The sequence below is a fragment of the Amblyomma maculatum genome, chromosome 2 (genome assembly GCF_055883805.1).
Source record: "Amblyomma maculatum isolate TAMU_Amacu chromosome 2, ASM5588380v1, whole genome shotgun sequence".
NCBI lineage: Eukaryota > Metazoa > Arthropoda > Arachnida > Ixodida > Ixodidae > Amblyomma > Amblyomma maculatum.
In genome coordinates, this window is record NC_139345.1 from 195,866,853 (window position 1) to 195,885,826 (window position 18,974).

An 18,974-nucleotide genomic window follows, 5' to 3' on the forward strand; every position below is an offset into this window, starting at 1 on the left:
GGCAGTAACGACCCAGCGGTTGCCAGCTGGAGTCAAGGGCAGGGGTCCATACAAGTCGATTCCGACGACTTCGAAAGGTGTGGAAGGACATGGGAGAGGTTGCAAGAGACCGGCAGGAGGCGACGTAGACCGCTTGCGTCGTTGACAAGGGATGCAAGACGCTACGTATTTTAATACTGAGGTTGAAAGGCCAGGCCAGAAGAAACGACGTTTGATGCGGTCGTAGGTTTTGTGGTACCCAAGGTGACCTGCGGTGGGGTCGTCGTGAAAGGCTTGTAGAACTTGAGGACGCAGGGAAGAAGGAATTACGGGAACCCATGTGTGGCCCAGTGGGCTGTAGTTGTGCCAAAATAATGTGCCATCCTGTAACTTGAAATTTTTGAGCCGACGACGGAGACGGGCATTTGGAGGTCTAATAACACCGCTGAGACTATCAATCAGCTTTTGACAGTAAGGGTCAGCACTCTGGTGGTGAGCAAGATTGCAGTGTATATCTGGCATGGGAGCAATAGAGGCGGCGCTCAAAGACTGCATAACTGTAGGGTTTAAATGGCTTGACTCCGTTGGGACAGGAGAGGAATGCGAGGACATGGGTTGCGACGGCAAAGCAATAGGGCAACGAGAGAGAGCGTCGGCGTCCTTGTGCTTCTTGCCCGATTTGTAAGTGACAGTAAAGTCGTACTCTTGAAGGCGGAGGATCCACCGCCCGAGACGACCGGACAGATTTTTCAAAGTGGATAACCAGCATAGGGCGTGGTGGTCAGTGACGACTGTGAAGTGACGGCCGTACAGGTAAGGACGAAACTTCTGAACAGCCCAGACGACGGCGAGACATTCTTGTTCGGTAATAGTGTAGTTTTGTTCCGCAGAAGTCAGAGTTCGGCTCGCATAGGCAACAACATTTTCTGTAGAGGTGTTTTGGCGTTGCAGAAGGACAGCGCCAATGCCATGGCTACTGGCGTCGGTGTGCAAAATTGTCGGTGCTTTATCATCAAAATGGCAGAGGACGGGACCCGAAGTCAGAGCACGCTTCAGAGTTTCAAATGCTTCTTCGCAAGCAGGAGACCAGATGAAAGGCGTGTCGTTGTGAAGAAGCGCATGTAAAGGTGAGGCAATAGAGGCGAAATTGCGGATGAATCTGCGGAAGTATGATGCCAAGCCGAGGAAACTGCGGAGATCTTTGACCCGAGTTGGACGGGGAAAGTGCAGCGCAGCAGCGATTTTTTCAGGGTCAGGCTTAATTCCTTCGCTGCTTACGAGATGGCCAAGAACTTTAATGGATTTTGATGCAAAACGGCATTTCTTCGTGTTTAGCTGTAGGCCAGCGCTGGAAAGTGCTGTCAAAACTTCATCGAGACGAGTAAGGTGATCAGGAAATGACGAAGAAAAAATGACGATGTCATCTAAGTAACAGAGACATGTTTTCCATTTGAGGCCGCGGAGAACTGTGTCAATCATACGCTCGAATGTAGCAGGAGCGTTGCAGAGTCCAAAAGGCATTACATTGAATTCGTATAAACCGTCCGGTGTTGCAAAGGCGGTCTTCTCTTTATCATCTTCATTCATGGGGATCTGCCAGTAGCCTGATCTTAAGTCAAGGCTGGAGAAAAATTGGGCACCTTGCAAACAATCGAGGGCGTCGTCAATTCGAGGGAGGGGATACACATCCTTACGAGTTATTCTGTTTAGAGCACGGTAATCTACACAAAAACGAACCGAACCGTCTTTTTTTTGCACTAGCACAACAGGCGATGACCAGGAACTAGACGATGGGCGTATGATGTTGCGTGCAAGCATGTCAGCAACATTTTCCTGAATAACTTTGCGCTCGGTTGGAGAAACACGATAAGGCCGGCGTCTAACTATGCTTGATCCGTCGGTGAGTATGCGATGCGTTGCTGCAGCGGTTTGACCCAGTGTGCCGGAATTGACGTCGAACGAGTCTGCGTGCTTGTTCAATACAGCGAGCAATGCGTCTGTCTGGTCTGTTGTCAGGTCGGTGCTGATCGTGTGGCGAAGTGCTGCACTGAGCGAGGCAGGGGATGAATCAGAGCGATCGGAGGTGGAAATGGGAAGAAGTGTGACAGGCTGGGCGGAAGCAATTGATGCAACAGTAGAGTCGCGTCGCAGAAGAATGGGCTCTGATGTGGTGTTGAATGCGGCGAGAAGAGAAGAACCGCTGGAGAAGCGAAGAAGGGACACGATGATGATAATACCTCTTGACAGGAGACGAGGGCTGGGTGTAATCAGGACGTCGCCATCGGTGACGGCGTCAGAAGTCACAGATAGAATATCTTCGTTGCCCGGATAGAGGACGTGATCGGCAAGCATAACTACACGGGAAGAAAGTGGTTCTCTATCGGCAAGAATGTTGCATTCAGTGACTTCAATAGTGGGAGGGGAACACGTAATGACTGCTGAGGCGTTTTGGAGGAAATCCCAGCCGAAGATGAGTTGATGGACACAGGAGGATAGGACAGCAAACTCAATGAAGTGCAAGATGCCATCAATGGTGACTCGGGCTGTACACGCTCCACAAGGGTTAATATTCTGTCCATTTGCAGCACGTAAAGGAGGACCGGTATAAGGTGTGCGCACTTTTCGCAGTTTTAAACACAAGTCAAGTTTCATAATAGAAATAGCGGCGCCGGTATCAATTAAAGCTTCCAGTTCATGTCCTTCAAGGAATACAGTCAACATGTTTGATGGGAGCAGAGGAGGAATTGGAGCGACGACAGGCGGTGCAGTTTTACCTCCGGAAACTGCACAGGTTAGTTTTCCGTTTGGCGGGCAGAAGCTGAAGATGGAGGGCGAAGGGGCGACGAAGTCCGGCGAAAGGGTGACGGGGAGCGACGACGCGATGGCCGTGCTGTCCTAGACCGGTCAGGAGAAGTCGACGGGGAGGAAGAGGGACGGAGGTCATTATCGGTGTAGTACTGGCGAGGAGGAAGCTGGTAGGCGTCGTCACGTCGAACGTACCCATAGCTCGCACGCTCATCTCGCAGTCGTCGGCGACAAACGCGTGTTACATGGCCGCGGATTCCGCAGTAGAAACATACTGGACGAGGTGGGAGAGGCCGCCAATTACCATACACCGGTGGTCGCGGGGACAGGGCGGCGAGGCTGGGTGGGACAGGCGCGTGATGGACAGGAGGACAAGGAGGAGGAGCCGCAGTGACTTCAGCATACGTCGGAACGTAGGGAGGGGCTGGTGGTTCTGTAGCCATGGGACGATTGAGTGAAGTAAGCTCCTCCTTGATAATGCCACGCAACCCAGTAGATTGAGCAGGTGGGCGTGAGAAGGCAGGAACCGACGAAATATCATTGTGGAGCTCTTCCCGTATTATAGATCGTATGATGGTGCGCAGATCAGTTTCGGGAATTTGGCTCGGATCCCAGGTGTTGTTGAGGCGGCGCGACTGTAGATAGTCAAGTCGCTGGCAAGTGGCACGAATGTCTGCCACCGTGACGGGATTTTGGGCAGCTAGAGCTGCGTAGGCAAAAGAGCCAATTCCTTTTAAAATATGTCCGACACGTTCAGCCTCGACCATGCCATTGTTAACTCGCCGGCAAAGGGCGAGTACGTCCTCAATGTAGGATGTGTATGTCTCTCCTGGAAGCTGCACACGGGTCTCTAGCTTCTTTTGAAAAGAGGCCGGACCAGCACCAACAGTTCCAAATATCTGGCGGATCTGTGTCGTGAATTGAGGCCAGTCAGGAATGGCGTCCTCATGGTTGAGGAACCACGTCTTAGCCACGTCACTCAGGTAGAATGAGACGTTGAGTAGCTTCATAGAAGCGTCCCAACCGTTAAAAGCGCTCACCCGATCGTACTGTTGTAGCCAGTCTTCGACGTCGTCACCGCGGAGACCGGCGAAAACCGGAGGGTCGCGCTGACGTGAGGTAACTGACCAAGTTGGGTGGGTCAAATGGTGCTGAGCAAGTGCACCTTGGGACGTCAGTGGTGCAGAGGTGGCATGGGCAGCCGTGGGATGCCCATCGGTAGCTACAGGCGCCGGAACGGTGAGAGCAGTGGGATGTGACTGCGCCATGGCGGTTGATGTGCCGCCAAGAACACGACCGGAACGGAGCTCCAGGGGGTGCCGCGTTGAGGACGCTGGGATCAGGAGGCACTTCCACCACTTGTGAGGCAGAAGAACGCACCAGCAAATTCACCTTTTTACTTCAGGTAGGCCGAAGCAGCAGCTACCGACTAGCCACAGCTTAGCAACACTTCGTCTTCTTCGCACGACCCGATGACCGATGATGATTACGCTGAGATGAAGATGAAGGTCACTCACAGTGCTTACAATATATATATATATATATATATATATATATATATATATATATATATATATATATATATACTTTCTTTTATCACCTTTTTCGCGCCAGAACGAGCTCCAGGAATATTCCAGTGTATACTTTTATCACTTCTCTAGATCTATGTTTGGGAGTGGCAAATCGTTCCTACTTTTGTTAGCAGAAATTCAGCCTAGTTTTTATTCACTGAACTGACGTTTGTATCGCTTACGTACGCTGACCGCCCTGAAATGTAGACATAAAAGCCTCCTTTCCGGTTGTTTGTGGGCGCATACCTGTAATCTGTGTAGACATGCTTAGCAAAACTCCTCATTTTCCGTATATGGCACAGAGCATTCCAAGAATCTAATAAAAACTTTACTCACCAACTGACTTCACACTTAGGTTCTCCGATAGCTTTAATTCGTCAATGATGAGGCCACCATGACGACTGTAAACATCAATGGTCTTCGTCTTTTCGTTTAAGGCATTGAAGACTTTAGCGCTGAGGCCAAAACCACCTTTGAAAGGCTTGAGGTACTTTTGAAGGCAAGTTCGCCCTGGTAGGACCATAATGGCTTCTCTTCGGAGGTGCTCATATAACTTCGGACTTCGCATCCTCATCAACATACATTCTAGAATCCATTCGTCGTCATATCGCATGCCTTTATGCGACTTTCGTCGTGCAGCCAGGAAACAATTTTTTACAGCCAGCTGTTGTTTTGTGGGAAGGGACTTAATTTTGCTGTCAAATGTTTTTTCAAAGAGAGCCTCATTTTGTTCTTTCATGTGAGCCACTTGCATCATTGCGCCTGCCAACCTTTTCTTAGTCCTTGATAGAATTCGAGATATGTTCTTTGATTCTTTCTTTTCATCAGACTTCCTCGCAATTTCACTTTCCCTTCTCTTTTGTCTGCATGCTTGGTTTTGAGCCAGAATTCTCAGGTACTTGCAGAAAGCACAGGACTCTCCATCGGGTTTTACTGATAGCAAACACTTCTCAGAAAAAATCATGCCCCTGCAGGAAGATGTACTTTCCAGAAGCAGGCTTTATGCCGCATCCACCACAAAGAGCTGTCAATGAAACTTCCTCGATCAAGGATTCGGCCTCTTCGCATGTCATGACAATTTGTTCTGACTTCTTTCTTCCCCTCAGGAAAACCGTTGCTACTGATAGTCCATCAGGTGAAGGTCTTTCAAACACTACCATTTTTTCCGTGAAAAGGATGGCGAAATTATTTTCTTCGGCTTCACAGTAGGCGTAAGCCAATGATTCCGCGGGAAACGTTGGTACTCTCATCCAATTAGTTATTGGAATAGATATGTTGAGGAATGGGTGCATGCTCCCGCTGGTAATTGGAGGGGGTTGTTCGGCAGCAGCAGCGCTTGCTACTTCAGGACTACAACGTTCGGAGCACATTTTCATTCATTTCACCTCCATTGGCGGGCCGAGACTCTTCAAGGATCACTGGTTCGGCACTCCTAATGGCTGAACTCAACTCGGAGGTTTCTGGCTCACCACGCCTGCAACGCTTTGCTGGAGGCTCTTTCTCGCACAGATTTCTTTCACACAGGTTATTTAAAGTTATATGGTCATTGACAGAGTTAATCTCCTGGTAAAGTACACAGTCATCGGCGAAAAGTTTAATATTGTAAGAAACACTAGTAGGTAAGTCATTTATAAAAATTAAAAATAATACTGGGGCCAGAACACTGCCTTGTGGTACACCGGATGTTACATTGGCTGTTTCGGACCTCGCGTTGTTAATTTCGACGATTTGAGTACGGTCAGTCAGGTAGTCAACAATCCAATCTACTATGGGGCCAGCTCCAAAGGTTGCAGTTAGTTTCATAATACGTTTAGAGTGTGATACACGGTCGAAAGCTTTAGAAAAGTCTAAGAAAATTAGGTCCATTTGTTTCTGCTGATCAATGGCGAAGGATATGTCATGTGTAAGTTCGATTAGTTGTGTGACTGTAGAAACTCCTTTCCGAAAACCGGGCTGAAGAGGTGTTAAAATTTGATTTTCTTCTAAGTAGGTTGTTATGTGTTTTAAGATACTGTGTTCTAGTAGTTTGCATACTGTGCTGGTTAGTGAAATTGTTCTGAAATTTGAGGGATCTGATTTGCTTCCTGTTTTATGTATAGGTGTCACTTTAGCTATTTTCCATTATTTAGGAAGGGTGTGCGCTGACAACGACTTGTTAAAGAGTACCACTAAAAGTTTTGCTACCCATTCGGCATATCTACGCAAGAAGATGTTAGAGATTCCATCAGGCCCTGATCCTTTTTTTGTGTCCAAGTTTAGTAAGAGGTTTAAGACACCTGTTTCTGTTACGGTAAGGGGTTCTAGGTAATTTCCGGAGCAAAAATTAGTACGAGGCGTAGTTCCGTTGTCTGTAGTGAAGATAGAAGTAAAGTAGTTATTCAGCGCGGCTGCAATATTTCGATTTTCGTCTGGAGAAGCTTGGTTTTCATTTCTTGATTTAGGGCTCAGGTGACGCCAGAACTTTTGGGGAGCATCTTTTAAGAAGCGAGTCAGCGTATTAGTAAAGTAAAATGTTTTAGCTGTTTTTATTTTGTATTTCAAATCAGTGATAGCCAAGGTTAATTTTTCAATTGTTCTCGGTGATGGATGGCGTTTTTGCACTTGTTTCAGTCGTGGAACTTTTCGCTTGGCATGAATTACGGCTCGAGTTATCCATGGATTACGTTTGCGTATTCTCTTAGTCTTGGTAGGCACATAATTAGTGATGCAATATGACACAACGTTTTTAAATCTCTGCCACAATGTTTCTATATCAGTGTGTATGTCATCCGAGAGATGTTGAAATGATGTTAGTTCGTGCGATAAAGTATCAAGTATGGTAGTGTCGTCAGCTCGGTTGTAGTCGGGATACGTTATTGTTGATTGCAAACAAGGTGCATTATAGTGATGCGGGACAGAATACATTACTAGTTTGTGGTCAGACATGCCATTTAAAATTTCCACATTGGTTTCTTGACAGGGGAAATGACTACTCAGGAAAACTAAATCTAGAATGTTGGAGCTGGTCCTTGTACACGTGTGGGTTCTGTTACGATTTGCGAAAGGTTAAAAGAAAGCATTATATCAAAAACAACATCGGCGCAAGGTGAATTATGGTGCAGGGTGTTCCAGGTAATATCAGGAAGATTGAAATCACCTAAAAGTATTAGTCTCGCCCCCTTAACATGATGTTGCATATACGTATACAATGATTGGAGTATGATAGGATCAGAACAAGGACTAAGACGCAACCCACAACGATGGTAGAATCAGAAAAGCAGAGTTTGAAAAAGATAGCTTCTACCCCTTCAACTTCAGGTAACGTAAGGAAACATATCTTTTCTTATCAATAATGCCACGCCTCCGCCTCGCGTCGGCCTGTCTTTGCGTGATATGGAATAATTTGGGGGAATTACTTCAAAGTCTTTAATTTCTTTTGTTAGCCATGTTTCAGTTATCGCCATGAATTCTGGCTTTAAACCTAATAATAAGGATTCTAGGGGACCTACCTTATTGATGATACTACGCGCATTAATGTTCACGAAGGTTATTTGGGACGCTGTGGACGGCGCGAGCGTAGAGTTCGTGTACCTGTGTTTTGGTTTTTTGTCTCGGTTAGCGAAGATGTAACTGGAGGAGCTGCAACTGGTAACACTTCACAATTTTCGTTGTTCCAAAAATAAAGTTCACCGTTTATTTTTAGTTTGTCGTAAACCAGCGACACTTTCTCGCCGCGATCTTTTCTTGGTTTCCCGTATTTCCATAGCTTTTTTTTGATTTCGCGGACACGAAGCGAAAAATCTTCACTTATGGTAAACTCGGTGCCCTTTAATTTGTGACAGTTGCGCAAAATGTTCGTTTTTTCCCTGAAATCTAGAAGCTTTAGTATTACAGGCCTTGTTTTGTTTTCCGTTGGTCTACCTAGTCTGTGAATGCGTTCTATTGCAACTTCTTCCAGTTTTAGGGATTCTTTCAAAACTTCTTCATTTACAGTTCGCTCCAGGGATTCGCTATTTTCTTCTTCCTTTTCAGGGATGCCATAAATAATAAGATTTGATCTTCTGGAGCGATTCTCAAGATCGTCTAGCTTTAATTCCAGAGATAATACGACCTGTTGAAGATTGGCAATATGATCGGTACATGACGAAAGTTTGTCTTCAAGGAGAGCAAGGCGTTCTAGTTTGTTGTCTATTGATGTTAACCTTTCTTCTTTTATTGTCTTTATGTCATCTGCTATATTCTGTAACTGTTGCGAAAGTTCTGCCATGTCAGGCCCAGGATTACTCTCAACGTCACCCGCAAGCAGTAACAATTTCATCACATGCACCACATCTCACACTGTGTCAAGAAGTACCGCAGGGCACGGCAGCACAACAAGGCAACGCTCGCTAGATCGAAAACATTTCCCAAAGCGCTTTCTTACCTGCACGAGGAAGACAAGCGGATTATCCATCTGTGTGCAAGCCCAGCTGCCGTGCCCTTTGGTTCGAAATCCTTCGGTCTTGTCTTTTATAGTCCAAGAAGCTTGCAGCGCCGCTCCGCATGGCTTGAAGGTCACACAGTCGTTGCCGCTATTCGTTGGCGATGGTAGGTGCCAAAATTCATCCGTGGATCGTAGGACCGGGGGCGTTGCAAAACTGTCGTTCTGTAGCACTTGCACACGTTCGGGCTGGAAATGCTGACGTGGTTGTTGGCATCCCGACGGTATCACCAGCAGGCTGGCGATGATCTGCACGAGGAAGACAAGCGGATTATCCATCTGTGCGCAAGCCCAGCTGCCGTGCCCTTTGATTTATTTATCTGCTCAATGCTTAAGCCGTTTTCTTTGTTCTTCCAGATGAGGAAGATGTGGAAATGATAGCATCGATAATGCCCGAGACCATCGTTAATGAGGACGCTGCTCTCAACAGGATAAGAAATATTTCACAAAAGAAACGTGACTAGTAGTGCTGGAAAAAGTTGAAGCAAAGCGGAAAGGCACAAAATTGAAGTGCAACAAATGTAAAGATATGGCGCGAGACGACCAGTCTGTGATGCGCGACATCTGTCTCCGTTAGTTTCAAGTGATTGGCCGAAGCCATAGTTGTTTTTGGATGTTAAATCAGATATTATATACCTCATCACTCTGAGTAAGGTACTATTTATAGCCAGTTGATCATTCACAAAATGACCAATTTTTTCGACATGGGACAGCAGTGGTCTACATTTTTATTTTAGCCTTCATGAAGGATATGAAACTGGCTCCGCATGGCCTTCCGTCGACCTATGATATGTATCACACTAACAAAATTGATTATGTATTTGTGAAAGGGCGCCTGTAAGGGCGCATGGATCGGTACCATTACATTCCCTTAATCGGAACTGAAATGCAGGCTCTACATCATTCCTGTAATTCAACTGCCTGCTATTTGAGCTGTGCAGCATTGGTGCAAGTTTCAAAGAAGTGCAATTAGGAAATGGATCCAAGCAGGAAACTATGTCAAGAACAGTTTCTGTTTCGTCTTTAACTGTTTGATAACTGCAATTAGCCAAATGTCGCGAAACAGAGATGACAAGTTACAAAATCTCAAGAAACACACATCCTACATGGAATATGTAGAGTTTCACTTGCCAAAGTGACATATGTAGCTATTAACGATACTGCTGTGGAGGGCTCCAGATAAAGTTGACGGCCTAGGCTTTGTACTTTTCGTTGACATCTCGCAGCAAACAGGTGCGTTTGCATTTCGCCTTCACCATATTTCGGCTGTCATCCCTGGGATTAAATATTGTTACGTATATGCCGTTGAAGAGGACAGCGATGGATAACAAAGAGAGAGAGACGACGAAGCTGAAGCAACGGTTGGTGCTTGCCAGAACACTTACCAGCGCCCGTGCCCGTACCGCACTCGCAGAACAGCGCAGGACGGTGAAGAGTGAATTTTTCAATTATTATGCGGCTGATCCTCTTTTTCTGTTTTCCCCTGCGCATATGCGCCTTTTACCATATTGATAACTCTCGCGGAGAGATTGTAGCTGTAAAGTGATGTCTACGCAGTGTCCCGGCCAGGGCAGCTCTTCCTGGTCGGCTTTCATTGTGTCTCATGAATGATCTACCTCAGAAAGCGTTCCAACGGTCTGACGTTCGAAACATTCCTGTAGCGGTGGTACCTAAGGATGATTTATCAAAATGACTAATCTTGGGTCTGTGCGAGCTGCTCTCCAGGCAGCCTCTTCCCTGTATGACTCGATTACAGCAAGAGAGGCAGTTTAGACTTGGCGGGATACTGTGCCGATGTGCAGACCTCAATTGCGTTTCTGCTTAAATGCAATTCATTTGGATCGCTTCAGGTGCGCAGCTTTATCCTTTCTCATCTTGCATGCACCTTCTTTCACTCCAGCTAAGACTTTCGACCTTCTTTCGGCGGCTGGTGTTGTAGAGGTGTATCATTGCAGCTGGGAGGTTGATAATACGCGGATACCAACAGAGTCAATGATTGCCACATTTGCGGGAACTTCATGCCCGTCAGAGATAAAAGCATGGCCATTGATCTCTCGTGTGGATCCTCTTGAATCTAAGCCACGGCAGTGTACTAATTGCTGGCAATATGGTCACAGTGCGCATGGTTGTACGTTCTCCGTGCGGTGTTGCAAATGTGGCGATGGTCATCATTCGTCATCATGTCCACAGCAAAACGACAAATGCTGCCTTTGTGGAGGAGCCCATGCTGCAAACTCCTTGGAGTGTTCATCTCGAAAACAGGAGCTTCAAATTGTAGAAGTAATAAAACGCTGTTCGCGTCGTGACGTTGTAACACAAGTTAAAGAGCGATTGCATGGTTAGGCAGGTGTGTCGGCCCCATCAGGTGTGCCTATGGATGCATCAATCTCAAAAGCGATAATGACTGCAGTGAAAGCCTCAATGACTGAAATGGTCAACCGAATAGTTGCTACTGTCACAGAGTGTTTTTCTAACGTTCTGGCAGTTCAGCTAACGCAAGCCCTGCAATTAGGAACAGCCCCTGTCATAGCAAACATGCCTTCAGAAAGGTCTCGACTGCTTGAAAGCACTGCTGTTGCTTCGGCTCCCAGGAAATAAGGATGGAGTCAATAATGACGCAGAGATGGTGGCATCAGATGTAAGAATTCTAAAGCGGTGTGTCTCCCATGTCCAACCATTCTTCTCCGTGGTCCCAACCAAAATCAAAGAAACATCTACATCCATCAAAGCCAAAGGAGAATATTTCGGGGTAGGCAGTTGCGGCTGCCCAGATTTCGCAATCATAGGGGCATTAAACGTTATCCAGTGGAACTGTCGTTCAATTCTAACAGCTTCAACAGATTTAGTTTACATTTCTTCTCAGTATATTCCGCATATCATTATTTTGCAAGAAACTTGGCTAACAGCCGATAAACATTTGTATTTACAAAATTATCATTCATTCCGACAAGATCGCCAAACAAAAGGAGGATGTTTAAATATATTTGTCTCTACAAAACTCTGTCACGGGCTAAGGTTTCTTTCCAGCTATCTTCTCTATATTGCGAGTTATAGGCCCGAGACTTTGAACTTCCAGGGCGCTGTCCGTTTCTCTTAGTGAATGCTTACTTTCATAGCGGTGTACAAGCTACAAAACCTCTAGATCTGCTATTAGCTAATTGTCAGAACTCGGTTCTTCTGGCTGGTGATTTTATTGCGCACCATGTGTCCTGGGCCTACAAGACATATAGTTGCGGCAAGCGTCTTTGGGATTGGGTCACACTTAATAACTTTTCCTGAAGAAATTCGGGTTCGGCTACTTTTATAAAAAACACTCAATCTGCGTTAGATTTTACCTTTACCTCTCCCAGCCTTTTTGTTAATAATTGCTCGACAATTAATTGCGGCACCTCTAGTGACCACATACCGATTGCTGCGGATGTTAATTGCCCTGTAACTCCAGCGACTTCTCAATTGAAGGCATTTAATTAACTATAATAAATTTAAGTTAACGTTCCGCTCTAATCTTGAGTCAGTGACTAACACGGATGAAGAACAAAAACCAAACGCTTATGCACGGCGACTGAGGATTGCCGTAAGAAGTCTGAGATCTTAGTACGGAGCTTAAAGGGGAATACTTCAGCTGTTTGGTGGAATGCTGATTGTTCCCGAGATTACAGACGTAAAAAGGCGTCATGTGAAAGGCTTCTCCACAACCAGTGCCCGAAAAACTGCCATGATTTTAAGTTCATTGCAGCTACGTTTAAACGTACAGTCGCAAAAGCGAAGGACGAGTATGATGTTAGGCATTTTGATTTTCTGTGTAAATCTGGCAACCGAACTGCTCTTTTTGTTTTTTACGCTCGCGGAAAACGATTCCGCAATCACAAAATTTACATTCTCTTATCTTGACTCCCCATGAAGCAATAGACACAATTGAAACAATTTCCAAAGGACCGGAGAAGCGTTTCTCGTCTACACTTCCTGCATGCTCGATATCTGTAATGCCAATGGATCCAGTTAATTATGATCCTCAAATTTCTGTTTCTGAGCTTTATCCTATAGTTATGAGATTACTAGACGCTACTCCCGGTCCTGATAACGTAACTTCAAAAATGTTAAAAATTCTTTTTGAGGAGTCACCTGACACGTTATTAGAGCTAGTAAATTATTTCATCAAACATGCTTGGATACACCCAGAATAGAAACTTGCCAAAATAATTCCTTTACTTCAGAACAAAGGCGATGCCTTTTCCATAGATAATATCATACCAATTGCATTAACATCATCATCATCATCATCAGCCTGACTATGCCCACTGCAGGGCGAAGGCCTCTCCCATATTTCTCCAATTAGCCCTGTTCTGTGCTAGCTGCATCCACTTGACCCCTGCGAACTTCTTAATCTCATCCGCCCACCTAACTTTCTGCCGCCCCCTGCTACGCTTTCCTTCCCTAGGAATCCAGTTTGTTACCCTAAGCGACCATCGGTTATCCTCTCTTCGCACTACATGTCCTGCCCATGTCCATTTCTTCTTCTTAATTTCCACTAGTATGCAGGTAACCTGAGTTATTTCTCTGACCCACTCTGCACGCTTCCTATCTCTTAATGTTACCCCTACCATTTTTCGTTCCATAGCCCTCTGGGTTGTCCTCAACTTAAGTAGAACTCTCTTGGTTAGCCTCCACGTTTCAGCCCCATAGGTGAGTACACGTAAGACGCAAATGTTGAATACTTTCCTCTTGAGCGATAGTGCAGTAAGCTGCTAGTCATAATCTGCGAGTGCTTGCCAAATGCGCTCCATCCCAATCTTATTCTTCTTGTTATTTTCTTTTCATGATCCGGATCTACGGTTACTACCCGTCCTAAGTAGACATATTCGCCTACTACTTCCAGTGCCTCGCTACCTAACGTAAACTTGTTCCTTCCCGAGGCTGTTGAACATTACTTTAGTCTTCTGCATATTGATTTTTAGGCCTACCTTTCTACTTTTCCTGTCTAGGTCATCAGTCATTATTTGCAGTTCATCCCCCGAGTTACTTAGCAAGGCAATGTCATCAGCGAATCGCAGATTACTGAGGTATTCTCCATCTACCCTTATCCCTAACTGCTCCCATTCCAAGTCTGAATACTTCCTCTAAGCAAGCTGTGAATAGTACTGGGGAGATCGTGTCTCCTTGCCTAACACCTTTCTTTATGGGAATTTTGTTACTTTCTATATGCAGAACTATGGTTGCTGTGCAGTCCCTATATATATCTTCCAGCACTTTCACGTACGGTTCGTCTACCCCCTGATTTCGCAATGCCTGAATCACCGCCGAAGTTTCAACTGAGTCAAATGCTTTTTCGTAATCAATGAATGCTATGTATAAGGGCTGGTTATATTCCGAGCATTTTTCTATCACCTGGTTGATGGTATGGATATGATTGATAGTAGAGTACCGTTCCCGAAAACCTGCTTGATCCTTTGAACATCCTTGAACACCAAACATCGTAAAATAAATGGAAAGAGTCCTACTTATACATATTTCGGACTTCATGAATCAAGAAAATATCTCAGCTCTTGTCAAATTGGTTTCCGTCAAAAGTGTTCCATCTGGAATGAGCATGCTTATCTCGAAAGTCGAGTTCGTTTAGCGCGGCGCCAAAAAAATACACGCTGCCTTGATAACGCTATGTATAGCCAAAGCCTATGATAGTGTTGAACATAACATTCTATTGCAGAAATTAAAAGCTCTTCAGTTTCCACATTATTTCGTAGCCTGGATATCTGAATTTCTCCTAAACCGAGAGTTTTACTGTGCATTAAATGGCATTCTGGCAGATATAAGCAAGCCAGGGGAGTGCCGCAAGGAGCAGTCCTCTCACCTGTGTTTTTCACCATTCTACTCAGCTCAATTCCAGTTAATCATGACGTGTGCACTTACATATATGCAGATTATATTGCGTTTTTTGCAATTGCATCGGATATTCAATTCCTTTATCTCCGCTTGCAAACGTACCTAAACTCTATTGAGAATTGGTTGTGTGGCTGCGTCTCACATTAAATGTGAAAAAAATTGCAGTCCTTGTATTCAATATAAAAGATCCTGTAAGTGTGTCTGTAATGTATCAGCAACAAATAATAACTCAGGTTAAATCATTAAAGCATTTAGGGGTCACTTATGAAAGGGGCTTGGGCCGTGGGCATGTTGTGCCGAATTAGTCATCCGCGGTCTGGAATGTGGAGAGATGTGCTATTAATGGTTTATGTTCTGTATGTGCGTCCAATTTTAGAGCTTGGTTCAGTCGTATGTTTGGTTCAGCAGCTTCTAAAATTCGGCCGCTTGTTCTCTTTGAGCGAGAAGCGCTTCGGTTGAATCTTGGACTTCCAAAATTTGTTGCCAACAATGTGCTCTACCTTGAAGCCCGCATTCCTCCTTTGATATGCAGATTACAAATTCTAACTGTTCAGACGTGGATATATGAATCAGAGTTTCACCGATCTGTCTATTTTTTGCTGTCAACCGACCTCCTTTTTCGGTGTCCATTGGCCTAAATTTCACACCCCGCAAGTAGTTATGGTCCAAAATTTATGGTCCATACAAACCAACGACATATTCCCGAACAATCCTAAAGACTTATCATCCGTTATTCTAAATGGATTATTAGAAGATCATTTAAGAAGCCTTTCTGCTAGTTTAGTAATACCTACTGACGCATCTCAATGTAATGAAAAGGCGGGTGTGGGCATATATTGTCTGCATTTAAACTGATCTTTTTCTGTCCGGCTTCCGGACTTCACCCCAATTTTTGAAGCGGAGTTTCTGGCGGGGGTAATCGCTTTACGGAAATTAGACTCCTCTTTTTCTAAAGTGGCTGTAATTTTCGACTCTCTATCCTTGTGTTTATCCCTCTCTTCGTCAGTGGATTCTGCAATAGTAAAACCCTTTTTCTCCCTGATCCATCGGGATTTGAAACTTGTACATATAGTATGGGTACCAAGCCACAGCAATGTGAATTTAAATGAATATGCTGATAGTTTGGCAAAAGGGTCCCTCACTGGCCCCGTATAATATTTCCTTCTGCCGACAGCGTACACCACCGCAGCGAGGTTTCGGAGAAACGTTCTATTAAATATGAAAAATGGACATCTTTTAAGATTTGATGACTACGTGCCTCTAAATTATTCTTGGAATAGAAAATATGTCATTCACGGCAACTTGAGATTTCTCTAACAAGGCTGCGATGCCATATCCCGCCTTTAAATTTCTATCTTTACAGGTCTGGTTTGACACTTTCTCCGGTCAGCGCATTTTGTGGTGAGCAGAAATCATTATATCACTTTTTATTTTTTTGCCGCCGCTTCACTACGTTGAGAAGATAGTTGATGGAAAGGGAATTGCAACAGCTTGGCCTCAGTTTAAGTAGCCCGATATTGTTGTCAGTTGGCGCCACCATCCTTGGACACAGTCACAGGTCTGTTTTCACCACCATGCAAAATGTTTTATTGGAATCAAATCGTTTGCCTTGCGAAATATTTAAACATGACTTGTTCTACAATTGCAGTGTCATCTCCCATGTGTGTTACCACTTTTCATTTTATATTTCATTTATTTCTTTTTTTGTTTCCTTTGCTCTATGCCTCAAATCACTTTTCTTTTTCATGCACATATACTTCAAAAATTTTCTTTGCTACCCAATTCTTGGCCGATCCCCCTCTGTGAGTATGTGCCATATGTTATTTGGTCAACAACAACAATAACGTCTGTCATCAGCTGTTGTGCGTTTCCCGAACTAACCTTCTACCATGTATCATATTGGTGGAGGTGAATCCCACCCGCCACATCATCCATCGTTCGTGTTGCGGATGGCAACACAGCTACTGTGATTGGTATGTGTACTGCACAAATTAGTATTTCCTGCCGCCATATCCATGTGCTACTTACAGTCCTCACTAGTTGCCCGCAAGATGTTATATTAGGCCTCGACGTTTTAACCGCGCACTCCGTTCTCACTGGCTGTTCTTCAAGACTGCTTCATCCAGACCTGCCGCTCTGTCCTGACGAACAAGCTCATGAAACTTCAACGGTTCGTCTTCGCTCCGCTGCATTTACTCGCCTGCCACCTGAAACAGCAGTGGATGCGCTCATGTCGCCTTTTCACCCCATTCTTGATTACGACTACGTTGTTTCATCCTTAAACGATGTGATTCTGCAATGTAGAATAGCTCTCCCTCATAATAATCCTCTCGAACAATAATTTCAAAGATATCATTACTGAGTGCGCGGTAGAAGTAGGCGGTAGGATAGTTCGAGAGGATACCGGTAAGCTGTCTAAGGAGACGAAAGATTTGATTAAGAAACGCCAGAGTATGAAAGCTTCCAATCCAACAGACCAGATCGAATTGGCCTTGCGCTAATCAATAAGCGCAAGCTGGCCGATATAAGGAAGTATAACATGGAGAAAATTGAGCATACTGTAAAGAACGGGGGAAGCCTTAAAGCGGTAAAGAAGAAATTGGGCATAGGCAAAAACCAGATGTATGCGATAAGGAACAAGGCGGGCAACGTCATCACTAATATGGACAAGATAGTCAAAGTAGCCGAGGAGTTCTATACAGATCTCTACAGTAGCCAAAGTAGTCAGGACCGTAATGTGATTGGCGGTAGGGAAAAACAGTCAGACGTTCCACCAGTGATGAAGGACGAGCTCAAGAAAGCACTAGAAACTATGAAAAGGGGGAAATCAGCTGAAGAGGATCAACTACAGATTTGCTGAAGGACGGGGGGGATATCGTGCTAGAAAAACTGGCCACCCTGTATACGCAGTGCCTGGTGTCATCGACGGTACCGGAACCATGGAAGAATGCAAACATTATCCTGATTCACAAGAAAGGGGACTCTAGCAAGGGGGGGGGGGGCTTGCTTTTACGACAATGGAGTCCTCAGATTCTTGTTCATTGAGTCTCCTAATTGCTCCCGCTACCTTACACGACATCAAGGTCAGTAGTTGCTGCGGGCACGCATTTTGTTGAAGCTTCGATTTTTTTCAAGCCCTTTCGAAGTTCACCAAAAATATACCAAAGTCCTCGCCTAAGGTTGCATGAAATCCTTGATTTTGATTGTTTCCCTCCCTGCTGCGCTGGAGGACTGTGGCTGAGAGCAGCCAGCTTCGGCTTTCTTTGACTCTGCGTCGAGCCTCTTCAACTCGATCTCCTGATGTCGGTGTGCTGAAGCTGAAGCTGGCGATCGCATTGCTTTTGTTTCTGCAGACGCTTTTCGATCTCGGCCGTTTTCCTTTCTTAGATTAACTCCCATCATTCGCTCACTTCTTCCTCGTCCACTCTGATAGTTATAGATTGTACGATATGCGGTTTTCGCGCAATCGTGCCAAGTTCAATTCCTAATTCTTGGCAGATCTACACTAGATCTGGCTGCTTTAAAGATACGAGGACCATCCGGGGCGGAGGAAAGGACACTGGCATCGGGACTTTGGCTCGGCGCAGTCGCTGCGGTGGCAGCGGCGCTCGCGGGCGTTTTGGCGCAAACCGGTCAGCGAACCGCTCAGATAGGTGCTGGTTTATTTGGCCGCTTGAGATGGCGAGAGCGGCGAGGGGCTGAGGATTCGCCTGAGGTGTAGTGATGCGCCGCAGGGTGGTGAAGAGACGCCGCAAGGTGCGGTCCTTCTCCATCGTGTTGCACAGAGAAGCCCAATGCCGGCAGTAGAGCTTGTTGGCGTGCCGCCTTGCTGCCGCGCCCAGCCGATTGTAAACCGTTCAGCCTTCTGGTCTATCCGTCCGTTGCGCCATACGGTCTGCCTTACATATCATGTCGCGCAGATTGAGCAACTTCTTGTCGGGTGTTGGCTGACCAGCTCTCACCATTGCGTGACGTGTGGCTGCGACAGCGCTCCGGACGAGACTGGTGAAGTAATCGGCGCAGGATGCAGCGGCGGCTTCTACCTCGCGGCGAATGCGGCCCCAATCTACTATAGAGTAGATACGCATGAGGAGCGCTTCTTTAGCAGTGGGCTCTATGGTGATATAGAAGGGGTCCGAGCCCCACAGAGAGGGTGCACGACGCCAGGTGAGGCCGTCTCGATCCCGCTGGAAGCGAACGCAACGTCGATACAGGAGCCGGGAAATCCGCGTCGTCGCAAGGAGGGCTGGCCAGTGTTGAGGGCGGCGAGTGCCAGCTGT

At 45.7% G+C, this 18,974-nt stretch overlaps 1 pseudogene; it reads right to left on the bottom strand.

Annotated features, from left to right (window-relative positions):
- Window positions 1-7,881: 7,881 nt before the first annotated feature.
- On the bottom strand, window positions 7,882-18,659 carry LOC146200839 (uncharacterized; annotated as a pseudogene).
- Between the last annotated feature and the right edge of the window lie 315 nt (window positions 18,660-18,974).